The 12,057-nt window shown below is 37.1% G+C and overlaps 1 pseudogene; it reads left to right on the forward strand.

Annotated features, from left to right (window-relative positions):
• The first annotated feature begins 3,025 nt into the window (after nucleotides 1-3,025).
• Nucleotides 3,026-10,962, forward strand: LOC118811105 (annotated as a pseudogene).
• The last annotated feature ends 1,095 nt before the right edge of the window (nucleotides 10,963-12,057 follow it).

Genomic DNA, 12,057 nt, shown 5'->3' on the forward strand with positions numbered 1-12,057 from the left:
CATTATCCTGTTTCTCCAATCAAATGAAGCCAGTTACGTACAGTGAACTAGTAATTGGGGTGAATTTGCAATTCTACTGCAGACCAGGAGGACCACAGCGATTAAATTGGCAGGTGATTCTATGGAGGGAGATTTGTGCTACCAAAACAACCAGTCACATCCCACTAAAGAAACTTGAGTTTAGGGTTTACAGATACTAAAAATTAACAACTATCTTATGTATACAAACGTACCACTGCTGGCTGGATATTTGTTGATGGTCCTCTCTTAATACTGACCCCAGCACCATTGCTGTGTGTGATACACTCCTACTAGCACCACATATTATACATGTGGAGATATAAGGTAGGAGCTCATAAAATGGCCAGTGAGTGAAACCACATATTCAGTATATTTATGCCGGTGTTTTATTCCACAAAAAAAAAAAGAAGAAAGAGAGAAAATTCTCTAGTATTATGACATGTTCTTGTTAGTACTATATTGTGATTGGCTCTTTGACTGCTGTTATCTAACTGACTCTTTTTATGTGATACAGGGATGGGGACAAGACATAGGTAAGCTCATTTAGTAAGATCAATTTAGAATAATGAATCAGTAAATCACAATAAGTAAATAAATAAATAAATAAATAAAATCACACAATCTTATGACATAATGCTTCATTGTCATTTTTCATAACAGAATAAAGCAAAACTTTGAAGATCAAAAGGAAGCAGGACCTCAGGTATGAAGCACTGTGTTAAAATGCTGCCCTTGTTCATGCCTGAATATTTGTTTTGGCTTGTGGGTTTGTCCCCATCAACTCACCTACACCATGATTTAAATGTTTGAAATTGCCATTTTCAATAAGGAAAAAAACAATTTGGTTGCAAATGCATCTATAAAATGACTCTAATATGATGCTACAACTGTTAGAAAGCTGTAAAAATGATCTTTACAACATTGAAAAGTCACACCTAGAATGCCTTGTTTTGTTGGTCCCACCTTTCAAATGAGCTGAAATATAAACCATGCAAATGCAAATGCAAATTATTAATAAAATAGTATTTCATTTTAAATCAAATAGTTTCAAGTTGGCATACTGTCACAAAAGCATATATATTTATATATATATATATATATATATATATATATATATATATATATAATCTGTGTGTATATATATTTTACTTTTAATGTTAGGGGTGAAATTAACTTTTTCTTCTTCTTTGCATGTCTTATTAGATATAGAAATTGCTCATTTTCAAAACAAATTCAATTATGATCATAATATGGTCATATCACATCTGTAAAATTAAAGATGTATATTTTGAGAAAGGTAAACATCTCAAACAGATTTTTTGTAAAGTGTGTTTTTATAAAATGCATACAGAAAGTATTACATCCATTAAAATGAATACATTGTACTAAATTCATACGAGAAAAAATCAATTTTAAAATTTTAATTTTTGTCAAAATGTATTATTATTATTATTATTATTATTATTATTATTGTTGTTGTTGTTATTATTATTATTATTATTGTGTTATTATAGTGCATTTTTTACGACATTTGAATGTTTGCCTACATAGGTTCTTAATGATAAAAAAAATCTATTCAGAGCTTAATTTATGTGCTTATGTGATTCGAAAAGTAGATTTAGTTTTAATATTATTAGAAATCCATTATGTTACCTGTTAACCCACAGTTGAGTCAGCTTGGTTTTCATGAAAATGGGTTACATATTTAGTTTCTTCACATAGGATCCTCAAATGATGGTGGCTCTGTCTGCCTCTGTGCTCAAACCTTCTGACCCCTCTGAGGTAATCACTTGATGATATGCATTATATGTCTTTCTTAGACTTAATTACACTCATAAACATTGTTTTTGTGCACAACATATTCTTAAGAAGTGTCTCAGACTTTTAATGGTGACACTAACCACTGTGTTATTTCCTGAGAAGCTGCAGTTTGTTTGCTGGAGTTGGAGATTCTGAAAAAAGGTGTAATTTATTCCACAGGATGATCCATTATCTTAAATGGACACTGCTGATGAAAAGATGCCTGATATTCACACTGGATCATCTGTTAGTGGCTCAGCACTTCCAGCCCTGATGACAGATTCTGCATTCAGTTGCTTTTTTCTGGTCTTTTTAATTCAGTTCAATGTTTCTGTCATGCATACGCACAAGAAGTGACCTCAAGGGAAGAAACCAGAAGTTGAGGTTGTTTTCCTGGTAATGGTGCACAAGTAAACTGACTGAAATACAAAGAATTATTCCTTATTGTCCATTCTGAGAGGCTTGGGATGAGATGCTGGCAAAAAACATTGTGGGGTCTGATGACAGTCAGCTGAGCTCCCCAGCAGCCCCTCCTAGAGAACTTCTGTGGAATGAGATGGTGGCTAAAGCTGCTCCTGAATATCACTCCATGGAGGATTTGAGCAAAATTTTTCAAAATGTTCCCTAGTCTTGCTACCTTCCTCTTCTCTGCCACTGCCTCCAGTAACTCTAGAATCAGACCTTGACTTTCCTGATCAGTATATTGAGGCACATCTCCCCCAGCAGACTATCACATGGTCAAGAATGCTGGCCACAAGTGGAATTACCCCAGTGACCTGTTGCACACATTGATGGACCAAAGCCTCTGTAGAAAACAGAGCCTGCTTTGGCCTTTCTTGAACATGGAATCTGTGTCACCTGTCCAGTCCAGTCTGTCATTCAGGTAGACCCCCAGCTTTGTACAGGATTGCATCCTCCATAGATCCTCTATCTGGATGGTGACTGATTTCACAATCCCCCTTAAACACCTGAATTTCACTACCAAACCTTTTGTCTTGCTGATGTTAAGCTTAGCTAAGACTCTACCAGCCTCCTACACTCTGAACTTCTGCAGGTGGCATGAGCTGGCGTTGCACTGGATGTCTAATTTGAAGAGGAAGGGGGACGGTTCCCAATGATTCCCCAGTGCTGCTCACTACCATGTCTGACCCAGCTCTAGAGGCCTGTTGACCCAGTAGTCCATGATCCAGGAGACTATAGGGTAATGATCTGCATCACCCTGAGCTTGCTGGCCAATCAAAGAGGCAAAATGGTGTTGAAGGAACCAAAGAACATGATCCAGACTATTGCTCTGGATTTGTCCAGGTGTGAGTGAGATCGGTGCAGCTTTTGATCAAAGCATCATCCAAACTTTCACGTGCCTTGTAGGCAAGTGGAAGGATGTCTTCATGTTCCATGACCAAGAGCTATATGTGTATGTATATATAGACCCTTGATGGTCTTTATCATGTGTGAAGTGAATGTGATGAGTGTGTAGTCCTTCTTGGCATCCTGTCTTTGGTACTAAGGCTATACAAGTCTTTCTGCAGTTTTAGAAAGAAAACAGATAAGCCACAGAGCTGGCTGGTGCAGGTCTTCAACTGGGAAAGCTTTGAATCATATGAGGAAGCTGTAGAACAAAAATGAGTTTCTTTAATCTTACTGATAATGGTAAATCCATTAGCATTTTGATACTGTGTTCTTTGTAGTCACATGAATAAAGACAAAACATCTGATCACTCAGCATGTTGTTGACTGTCCCTATATTCATCACTATCCAAAGTAATGGATGACAGGAAAACAGCACAAAGAAAATGCATGGAAAAGGCTAATGTTTGGGGGTTGGGGTTTTTGGTAAAACTTTGGTAAAACAAGTCAAATCTTGCTACATAACAGTGAGATAACCATGCCATAAAGAGGTAATAGTAGACGTCATATGCTGTCATGAGTTCTGTCCAGAAATATATTAGTATGAAGTTACTGTTACTAATAACTGCAATGAGAGATGTCATAATGTTTAATGTCATGATAGCTAACTAAAGTTTACTCAACAGAAATTAGCATGTGATATAAGCTGTCATGACATCAACCATTATGGCATTTGTTACAGTAAAATGATACATTAATCAACAACATCTGCCCTGACAACTCACAAAAGCATATATGCACCATCACATTTTTGTGGCATGGTTATGTCAATGTCATGTGACAGGGTTCAAGTAAAATGTTACTTGCTCTTGTAATTAGCCTCGGTCCTCGAATATTGACAGACATATAATTCCTTTTCCAGAGCTTTTCCAAAAACTTGTCTCAATAACTTGCCTTAATATTGACAAGGTTCTTTTTATCAGAAGAACTTTGTCCATGTTGGTACAGTGCCAGGCCAGTGATGGCTCAATGGGACATCTGCTGTTTAGCCATCATTGGTTCTTACTCTGCCAAGAAATAACGGCCAATCCCATTTCTTATTTTTACCCCTACTCTCTGTTTTCGAGTGTCACCTCCCCCCTTGGAACTGAGTTACAAGTTGTAGTGGTTGAAATCTTCACTTACGAAATAGGGACCCTCAAATAAAAAGAGCATTACTTCATTAACAGCTACTAGCGCTGCTCTGTAGGTGACTCTGCCAGTCTGCAGTGATAGCAGAGGAGGGTAACGTTCAACAACCCTTATTCTTTGGTGTTATGAAGCCGAAGTCGGCTATTCTCCAGCTTCTTTTTTCGAATTTTCCCATTCCACCTTAAATAGTACAGCATTTCTGATGCCTGAGGTGCCAAATTGAATTTGGAGGGCCATGTAGCCCTAACACTTCACCCTACCTCTGTATCACAAAAAGAATTGGGACACCCTACCCCTAGACATTAACACGCAAAATGGGGGGTAGGAGAAAAGGGTGAAATGGGATTGGGCCAACATCTACACTTTTAACCTATTTGGCAAGATGAAATTGCATGCTATTTTCAAAGCATCACTGCTACTCAGTAGTGTGAGCTAGAGAGATGCAGTTATTCCCCTTGAAACTAGAGAAATAGTACTGAAATTCAAGCCCAAGTTTGTGTTTGTGGATCATTTTTTTCCTAAGTAAACCTACAGCGTACATTTATAGAAAACATACAGACCCTTTCCATGCACTTGCCATGATGCTTGCTCAATCATTTTGTTTATATATCACTTTAAATATGTGACATGCCATCTTCATTTGTGGCATGTCATATGATGTGAAGTTCACATTCTGCTTTTGATTAGCTTTGGTCAGCGAGCCACAGCTAGTGAGAGTATGTGATTTTGGAGATTTAAAAGTCATAGTGGCTGCGTCCATACACAGTGCTGGAGAATGAGTACACAGATTGGCTTTGGTTAGGTTGTGTCCGCCAATAGGAGTCTCTGATTCAGAGAAAGTTGTAGTGGGAGTGTTTTTGGGCATTTTTGAGAGGGAGGAAAGAGAAAAGCAAGAAACGCAACCCCAAATTAAAAACAGAAAAATGCAACAAAACCGCTGCTCTAGAAATGCTGTTCCAGCACAGAACAATCAAGTCAAGTCAAGTCAAAGTTTATTTATATAGCATTTTTACAACAGGTGTTGTCACAAAGCAGCTTTACAGAAAAATCCGGGTCCAAGCCCCCATGAGCGTTGCCGGTGGCAACAGTGGCAAGGAAAAACTCCCTAAGAGCAAGAGGAAGAAACCATGAGAGGAACCAAGACTCAAAAGGGGAACCCATCCTCCTCTGGTCGACACCGAATAGCAAACAGCGTTAGTACAAAGTACTGTAATGTACAATGTGACAACTCTTCAGATCCCAAAACATGTGATTCAGAAGACGAGAGTCTCCCTGTGTAGGTTTGCAAAGAGCTCTTTTGTAACTGTGGACAGAAACTGCCAAGAGAATGTAAAAAAACAGTTTTCTATAAAAACACAGAGGGGCACTGCCCAGAATGAAGGGAATAACTTGAAAACAAAAAGAAGTAAAAACGTCTTTTAATTAGTATTTTAGGTAAAAGGGTTTTGTGCTAAAATTGTCTTTCTATGTCATGGTTTAATAGTTTTGTAAATGAAACATGAAAAAAATTGTTAATGGCTAATTCACAAATATAGTGTGTAGAAATGTTTGTTTAATGACATTTTATTAGCTAAGGTTGCTGAATCTGGAGATATGTAACTCATTATGATTCTGTCCAAATGTCCAAAAAAAGTGCAAATCACAAAAGTATGTGAAGGTGTAATTGTGTCAAAGTAGGTCGTAAAGGGTTAAAATTGCAATTTGATCTCCCATGTTTTTCAATCAGAAGTTCTTTTTAGGAATGTAGTTGTACTAGAATTATGTGTTATGATTATCATGGCACCCTCACCTGTCCTGTGACTGAGTGACAGGTGCTTGTGCTGTTTGCTCTCATGATCAAGGGTGAAAAGTTCAAAAAAGAATAACTTTTTACTCTACTTGAACCCCAGAATTTAGAAGTATAGAACAGAACACAGTTTAATCTGCTGATTTGAATGAATTTTTCCAAAATGTGTAATGGTGTGGCTCATTAATGTACATTATACAGGGTGATTCAAAAAGATTAATCCGATTTCAAAGCACCATATATTTATAACCGTGAGGTGCCTAGGAACCAATCACATACCAATTGAAAGAGGGGGTCATAGAGTTTCTGACTGTCACCGGAAGATGGCTCCCTTCAGTCTTCAAGGAGATGCGACCCCTGACCAGAAAGCATTCTGCATTCTCCACTTCAATAAGAGTGAATCTGTCATAACTGTGCAGTGTGATTTTCGTGGTCAGTGAACCTCCAACAGCTCAGAGCGTTTGTCGTTGGTTCCACAACACTGGACGATCTCTGAAATTGCATTGACAATGCTGTGAGTGCAGCGACACCCGACATGCTCAGTCGAGTGTGGGATGAATTTGACTATGGCGTTGATGTTGTCTGTACAGCTGGAAGAGGTTCATATTGAGCACTTGTAAAATTACATTATTGACTGCTCACATAAGCCATTTACAATTTACTGCATTATTCTGTAATGATGCACAAGTTAAATGTATCATTTTGAAATCGGATGAATCTTTTTGAATCACCTGTACATTGAAAATCAATGGAAAGCCAGTAAAAATCACCATGTACAGGAGAACTTGGTCAAGGTCAGCATTAATCTCTGTATGCAGCTAACATGTCCCTTTTTTCTCCCTTATGGACTTGCCCAACCAGTTCACAAAAATCTTTTCCTCATTACATTCTCACTACAGCCTGCATTCGAATGTGATTGGTTAGGCAGCAAAATGTGATGACTAAAGTTCATCAGTTGTGCTTTATGATGTATATCTTTATATTTTTTCATGTTGTGTAGAACCGCTTGAGCATATTATGGGGAGATGTATTTTTCTCTGTTCTTAGTGCTTCAACTTGCTGTTGGACATAATTGTAAGTAGTTAGTTTTTTCACTTGAACCTAAGAATGAGCTCCCAAAAGTTTTATACTTCTTTAATCATTTTGACTTTAACAGTGAGCTTTAAGTGAGCAATTATATTGTATATTTTCATCATGCTAACTGACTTCATCAACACTGCCTATGAATCCTGCATTCATAATACATTACAATTTTCTTTATAAGGTGTTATATGGAGTATATCGCTGCTGTTGGAAGAAAACCTTGTATCTCCATTTTTGTCGTTTTTCAGTTTTTGACATTTGAAAATGCCTGTTACCCTTTACATTGTGTGTAAATTTCAAGACGAATGGACCAAAAGAGATGACCCAAAATGACTTAGAAAAATGTCTGGTTCCTTTGACTTACATTAAAAGTAAAGTAGGTTTTTTCCTTCTCCTGTAAAGTTACCATTTTGGAGAAGGTTTTCTTCTGACAATAGCAATATAAGACTGGGCATAAGCTTATATAATTGCTCTTAAGTAGTTAGAATTTCATGCATACTATTTTATAAAGTAAGAATACATGCCTTCATAAAGTCAGATTCCATAATTCATAATAATATCCATAAGAACATCGTAGACACTTTAGAGCACTAAAAATACAAATAACACTATGTAGAGTTTCATGCCAGGTCATAACAGGCTTTAAGTGAAATGAGCTTTTTTAAAAATATCTTTTAAATGTTCAGGAAATGTCAGTATATAATAGCTTGTAGGGCATTATAAGTGCTCTTTACAGGCTTTTACTGAAGTGAGATAGTAAAGATTCATAACTGGTAACACTTTACACTGAAGGTCACAAATTATCATTAATTATCTTTGTTGTCCTTGATTACCTGTTATTGACACTGTTCATTATGCATTAGGTATGTAGTAACAAATTAAGCACCTATTAAATAATAATTGTCAAATGAATAGTTTAGCTTGTCATTATTTTATAGCTTATTTACTTTATTAACTGTGTAATAACCGTGGCTCATTACACGTTTAATGAACTGATAAGTATGTTTTGTTCATGTAAAGTAATAACATGAAAACTTGCTAGTACTTATGCATTAGTCCTGTAAACTTACATTGCTTTCCTCCAGCTCTCCATGTTCAAGGTCCCTCTAGTCCAATTGTTGCCCAGCTAGGAGACACAGTCCTACTGCCATGCTTTTCTCAGATCCCCCTGCCTCTGGAGGGTCTGCAGGTGGAATGGAGAAAGACAAATTCAGAATCTCTGGTGATCCTCTTCCAGCAAGGAGAAAGGCAGACCAGATCTGCAGAGTCAGTCTTTTAGGGATAGAGTCCACCTCTTCCCAGACGAGATATCCAAAGGAAACTTCTCCATCCTGCTCAACAATGTGGTCAGAAATGATACTGGAGTTTACCAGTGTAAAGTAAGTACAACCCAAGAGTCCAGTCAAACTGAAGTGGAGCTTAAAGGTATTGGTAGGTAACCATACTCCATATCATTTCTGAGCATCTGTATAAAAGTAATATGTTAACACATGGCAGATGCTAAATGAATCTAGATTTGTCCATCTAGACAGGGTTAGGATAGCTACTAAAAAAATAGTAGCTACACTGTTAGAAATATGTTCCCTGAAAGGTACAACAGTGGTTTTAAGTTCAGTTGTGAACCTTAAATAAGTTTTTCCCAGTGGAAAAGTACACATTTGTATCTTTTTATAACCTAATGTTTTCAAATTGAACAATAAAATAAAAAGTCTGGAGATGAGACGGGGTGTGTGGAGTCAATACAACTTAAAAAATATAATTTCAACGGATAATGGTATAATTATGTTCCCTGCCTAAATGTACTGAGATGTACCCTTGAGGGTACCACCCCAGCGACAAGAGGGATACTGCCTCAGTGACAGCTTCATACCTTTTTTTGTAGCTACTTTTCCAAAATTTGTAACCAGCTGTAATTTAGCTATGAAAAAGTAGTGGCTACTTTTTAGTTACTTTTTGAAAAGTAGTGCGATTGCCAGAATGTTTGTGAATCTCCACCTGATACACCAAACAAGCCTTACTGATAGTGTGAACAAGACAGTGCATTTACTCATGTGCCAGAAAGAAACATGCAACTGAAAAGCTGCAAATATACAAAAACATCACCAAAAAGTAAGGTGATTTGTAACCAACCATCAAACTTACACAACCAAAGGTGTGATATCCAACAAAAATTTAGACTAAGTAAAGGCAAAGTCAATCATTCCAGGTTTATCCTAACAAAAATAAATGTATACAAACCAAACAATTTTGTGCAAAGCATTGTCAACTGAAGTAGAACTGCTCCCATTTAAACATATCAGCAAGATCTGTACAGCCATGACATTCAGAGACCTTTATTAAGTGTCACAGCAGTACATTGTGGTGCCTCAGGCACCATTTAAGGTGGAACGGGACATTTCAAACAAGAAGCTGGTGATTGAGAAGCAACTTCAGCCTTGTAAAAAGTCAAACGTTAAGAGACATTTTACAAGAGGTGCAAGAAAAGCGGCTACAGCTGACCTAAAGGTTAAAACAAAGCAAAGTTTGCGTTTTCGTTTATATTATATTTTAGTTTATATTAGCACATCAGCACATACTGAGACATCATGACAGCCATGATGGTAAACCGGATATAACATGGTAGTGTTTCATTTTTGTTGAAAGGACAAAATGGCTCTTCTTAACATTTTGGTTGTGACCCCTGAGCTAAGCCTACTATTAAGGTGTGGTCAGCATGTGAGGCAGCGGGTGACTGCTTACTCGAACTGTCCACGGCTCAGTCAGGATTGCACAGGTGCCAGTAGCCCAGTTAATGACCGTGTTCTGTGGTTCAAATTTTGGGCGGACTGCCTGAAGCCTGTAACGAAAATTGTAGCGAAAATTATCGCTACAGCTACATGAAAATTTGTAGGCGCTACAGCTATTAGCTACATTTCATTAAACTGTAGCGGTTACAGCTATTAGCTATAAAAATTTGTAGTTAGCTTCAAAAAGTAGTGCGCTACCCAGCTACTACCCCATCTCTGCATCTAGGTCAGGACTTTTTTTCACTTCTCAAGCCATAATGCTGTTGTGCCCACTGGAGATGTCCTTGTGTTTTTTTTACTGACAATAATGACCCTCAATATGGTCCCTGTCTGTTATAGAGCATTCAAGACTAGACAAAGTCAGATTCAATATCATGTCACGTTTCATGTCACTAAGGTCATTTGTTATGCCCATTCCAAAGAGATTCTAGACTCAACCCAGTTCACATCATTAAATTTTGTATTTGTATTTATTTCATTGTTACAAAAGTCTAATTTTGTCCATCTATGCCCTCCAAATTCTTTAAGAGCCTCTGATGGTTAAAGGGGCTGATCATGCCATCTTTGCCTCTGTGGGTGAGGAGGTAATACTGAACTGTTCAATAGATTCTCATGTTCCTCCAAACAAGATTGAAGAAGTGACCTGAAGAAGGGCAATCTGAGACCAAGACATCCTCGTTCTGCTCTTTCAAGACAATGAGGTCCTCTCAGACTCTTCACATGAAAGTTATCAGGGAAGAGCCGAGTTCTTTACCTCTGAAATCCCCTAAGGCAACTTCTCACTGAAACTGAAGGGTGTGAAGATGGAGGATAAAGGAGAGTTCATATGTGAGGTCCACACTGGTGGCTTGTCAGCTCATACTATTGTGGTTCTACAGAGACTAGGTAATGTGAAAAACTATCACTTTTGTTATTTCTTAGATTTCATTTACATTTTGCGTAATTAGTAATTTTAGAATTGTCCTCACTGGCAAATCAATGCTTGATGATATCAATCCAAGATCTTCACTGTAAACAAAAGTTGTGCCATTTTAATAAAAAGATTCAACAATCAGAATATGCACTGTAAGTGAACTCATCCATTTGTCAACATTGCCTTTTGTGTAATCTGAAATGTAAATATTGAGTTCTCTCAACTCTAGGCAGTCAGTGCTTTGATTTACTTGATTTCCATAATAGTGGTTGAAGGGAGATTCCAGCAAAAATGAAAAATGAAAATAAACATTTCTTGTAAGCTACAGTGGAGCCAAAATAGTCTCTAGAGTGAGATTTTTAAAGACTAGAAAATCCCATCTGATGATGTATCTTGAATGTGGTTAGAGCTTTTGAAAATCTACAACTGCTTTGGAGTGTATTTTTATTTATTTATTCTTTTTAGTATTATTGATTGATTGATTGATTGATTGATTGATTGATTGGCTAGCTGGTGAATGCAAAAGAAAGCTAGCCAAAACCCCTTCTGATGATGTATCTTGAATGTGGTAGGAACGTTTGAAAACCTACAACTGCTTGAGGTCATTTTTTGAGGTTATTTATTTATTTATTTATTTATTTATTTATTTTTGAGCTATCTGGTGACTGCAGAAGAGCAGAAGAAAGCCATATATCTACTTTATTGCTAAGATGCCAAATATCTTATTACAGTGTAATAATAAATTGTTTACAAATTGTGATCAAGTGAACATGTTAACAGGCTATCTAGATGTCTTGCCCCAACTGGCTTCTTTTCTGTGACTGAAAGAGTTAAAAAATCTTCTCTTTGACATGAATTATGTGCTGAATAAATTTGGAATCACTGTTTCCCTAATGATGTTGTTTGACAACTGATGTAAGTGTTACCCTACTACTAGCTCAGTTTTACTCGGTTATATTCTTAGCCTGTAGATGGCTAGTGGCTAGGCTAGCACTCAGGATGGTTGTATGAAGTATTTGTATAATGCATGTACTCAGAAAGCAAGAAAACAAAACTAAAATTGTAAATTCTGCCTAGCTGATTAGGTTGAGGGATACAGTGCAGCACTACTGAATACTGTATATCATGAC

This window comes from Colossoma macropomum, unplaced genomic scaffold (genome assembly GCF_904425465.1).
Source record: "Colossoma macropomum unplaced genomic scaffold, Colossoma_macropomum, whole genome shotgun sequence".
NCBI classification, from domain to species: Eukaryota; Metazoa; Chordata; class Actinopteri; order Characiformes; family Serrasalmidae; genus Colossoma; species Colossoma macropomum.